Here is a 4003-nt window from a genome sequence, read left to right as displayed (position 1 = left end):
AATTAGCAAATTCATCTTTGTAGAGTGCAGCTACTATCTATTCAGTGGCATTTCCTTAAAACAATTGTATTCCCACATTCTGAATATGGAGTGAGATCGTGTAGAGAATGTTGGACTTGTAATAACTAATTGAAGGATAATAATAATCAACGAAAGTGCTTAAAAGTATCAACAAATGCCTTCAAAGTACTTGACACGTACTTTGCTTTCAAAAGTGAAACATAATTAATGCTTACGTAAGATTTCTCTTGACTTCTCAGGAGTATACTAACTCCAAGGACAAGTAACATCACAAACCATTATTTAAGTGCTGATGTTGGAGCTGCAATACTACTACCAAGACAAAAAATGATACAGGTAACACTGCTTTCAGATTTCTAAGAATTGCTAAAATAGTATGTTTACAGAGCATTCAGAGTTGAGAATATGACAAGTTCCTACCATCTCAAACACTGCCAATCTAGAACAAAAAGAAAGTACTTGAACGCCTGCAGTAATCGAACACAAACCAGAACATATCAGTGCATGACAAGGAAATGTAGTCACAAAATGATTCTACCCTTTCAAGTCCCAAAAAGGACCGAGGAACTTACCGGAGGCGATACCTGGATTTCAAACAGAGTACAATGTAGCCACTGTAGGGGAGAAGATCACAGAGAGCTCTTCTCAGATTGCTCAGAGTCAGCCCCAGCACCCTGTCCTGACTGAAGCAGACAAAGTGGTCAAACAGGTAGGTAGAAATGAGTAAGGAACAGAGAGTATGGTTATTCTTGTATTGTTTTGTTCGTCTGTCAAAGAAAAGAGTGCTTCTGACTTTTGTCAATGTTCATCTTTATTTTAGGAGAAGAACAAACGGTGGTATCACACTTTGCTCAAGTGTATGATACCATGTGTGTACAGCAGACATCACCAAAGGAACAGGAGACACCTGAGTAGAGAACAAGAATATGAAAAGACTGATGAAAAAAAGCACCAGGAGAAATCCATTGAATATGCACAATCTCGTCCAGTATTTCAATGAAAAGTTTCAGTGTTGTTTTTAGTGTCGTCGTATTGCATACATTTAAAACAATGTGTCTTGTTTAATGAACAATTTCATTTACTTTAGTAAAAAGTGTTGTTTACTGTAGTCCTAGCATGGATGCAATTGTTAGAAAAAACGGGAATGAAAAACTGAATGTTTCATACAATATGGGTTTGTGTTAACCCACACACCTAAGTGAAATGTTTGATTACGTTTACAAGACATAACACATAGTTCAGTTGAGTGTGAAAGGGAACAACAGAGATAGTCACAAACAAAACATTTGTGAAGGACTTGATGAATGTTTTTTCTTTAGAAATGACAAAAAATAAAGAATTTTTCAACAAGATGTCTTTCTATAGCGAGTTTCATTTGAGATAGTCTTTTCTTAGAAGTGCAAGAGTGGTATTCCCTACAACTTATTCCCCAATTTGATCATTCTCAGAAATTAGGAGACGGAAACCACACCTACTGTAATATTAGACCTTGTAACAAGGCAACTAGGTTTCAATGGCTTAAAAGGTGCAGAAAGAGGCTCATGTATAATGACCTCCAGTGTCCCACAGGTTTCCCAAATCATTTCTTAGACTATGGAAAAAGAGGAAATAAAGTGTCTACAGAAAGCGTATACCCCCTTGAACTTTGTTCAGTTTGTTGCGCCAGTGCCCGAGTTTCATGCAATTAAATGAGGACCTCTATCTCACACCACATATGTTATACTTTCAATGGGAAAAAAGGAAATATTACAATTGTATACATTTTCACCCACATGTTAATATTTGGTAGAAGCCCTTTTCACATCAATTTCAGCTGTGAGTCTGTTGGTAATGGGCTCCACCACCTCTGCACCAACAAGATTTGATAATATTTGAGAATTTCAGAAGTCTGTCTGGTTTAGCTGAAGAATCAGCTAAGGTAAGTTTCAGCAAGAGCATCTGATTTCTTTCAATAAAGCAGAACAGAGAAAAAACACACAATACAAAATCATGAGAATTTGTATCCATATGACACTTTGACTCGAATACTTTTATCAGACCTACACAGAGTATATACTGTACACACTTTTTCAGCCCAGGTTTATACATTTGGATCTGCCATTTGTAGGTGTTTTTGTGTCTTAGCTCAACACTGTGAAACCTGTAGTTACAAACATGGAGGATGAAGACATGAAGACATATATTGTACCTCTGACCGGCCTACCTTCCAAGAGGTGAAAGATGAAACTTTTCCTTTATCGTCAACTCAGTGAATGTCTCTAAACTTTCGAAAGCTGTAACAAAGTATAAGTTAAAAAACTTATTTTCATTGGACCCACAGAAAAGTCAAAGTTGTCCATAGAAATGCCCGTCTAAATCAGAAATCTACAGCACAAAGGCAGTGGCCTTTCGGGACATAAAAATGAAATCAGACTTTACTCAGACGAATTGCCCTTGGTCACGGACATCTTGCTATCAGTCACTACAAAGATGTTTTCTCTCGTGCCATGGCTTGCCTGACTTGCTTCTTCTGCTGGATGGCTTCTGGTCGCTGGTCAGGATCGACAGCCAGCATGTCCTGGAGCAGTGTCCTTAGCTCCGTGCTTATGGCTCTATTTACTTTCAGGGGGATGTGGAACTGCAGCCAGGGGTTCTCATCCAGGGCCTCTCCAACAGGCCCTGACAGACATATGCTCCTGTATCGGAAACACACTTTAGTTCAATTCTAAAATATTTCTCATAGGACTGAAGGAACCTTTGCCTGTTAAGAGTTAACAATTAGGTCCTCAAGAACTGTTTTACGGTTTTCTACACTCCTGGCTGGCCAAGGTCTCTTTAAGGTCTCTTAAGTGGAGGTGTAACTCATGTATCCTACATGTGATTTAGCAACATGAAAGGGAATAGCTTCTTATCGGATTATGGTCTTGGTTAACTGCCTAAGGCTGACCTAAGTGCCTAACTTTCTGACTTTCTTTATACCTTATATGTTAAGAAGCTTCTTCTGACCAATCAGAAATGTATGCTTTATGTATGAACATTTTGCTCATCAAAGTGAGTGAGAGACAAGGTTAACAGAAATTAGCCACGGCAGTAAATGACAGCATATTTTTGGGTTCTTAAATGGTCTCTACCTGGCACACCTGCAGTGCAAACTGACACACACTGTTTAGAGAAACAGCTACTCTATTACTAATATTAATGAAACATTTCTTATTCTATGGAACAAAAACAAACAGTAAAACTAAAACACAGATCTCTTAGCTTCCTATTTCATGAACCAGATGACTGAATGACCAAGCCTAACTAGTAGCCAGAACCCCAGTTAACCCTCCGTAACACAAAGTTTAACCACACGACAGGAACTCTTTCAAACTGAGTGAAAATCATAAATGGATCCATAACTTTACATCAATTTACTATGTTGTGCCAATACCTGCATTTACATTTAGAACGAATGATGTCATAGAACCAGCATCACACCAGTTCCAGGTGTCTCCAAGGAGACAACAGAACTTCAGTTGTGTTTGCTAAAATACACACTTTGAAACATACTGTAACACTTAGTTAACATGTCTGGTTAAGTTGAAGAATCGGCTAAGGTAAGTTTCAGGGTTTAATGGTGGGATGGCACCTGTGCTTTTTTCCCCCAACCGCTAGAATATGATTCGCACCAAACCCAAAAGAAATACTGCACAGTTCAGGAACTTCATCAACCTAGCAACTGTAAAATAAGCTTACAAACAACTGAATTGAAATGCCAAAAAGTTCAGAGAAAGGCACAAACTATGTTTACTTGGGGTTTACAAAATTAAAGCTAACTAAAACTGTAATGATAAACAATCATGCTGCCAATGGACAGAGAAATATCATGTTTTTTGAATAATGTATTATTTGTTACATAGGAACCCAGTATAAGGGAATCCCTTGCGATCCTGTCTGCAGAGATAAAGGTAAGTATTGTTTTCTCTTTAGCTCTGTCACTCCAAGAAATATAATGAACATA

The sequence above is a fragment of the Lepisosteus oculatus genome, unplaced genomic scaffold (assembly GCF_040954835.1).
Source record: "Lepisosteus oculatus isolate fLepOcu1 unplaced genomic scaffold, fLepOcu1.hap2 HAP2_SCAFFOLD_44, whole genome shotgun sequence".
NCBI classification, from domain to species: domain Eukaryota; kingdom Metazoa; phylum Chordata; class Actinopteri; order Semionotiformes; family Lepisosteidae; genus Lepisosteus; species Lepisosteus oculatus.
This window is presented reverse-complemented; position numbering follows the sequence as displayed.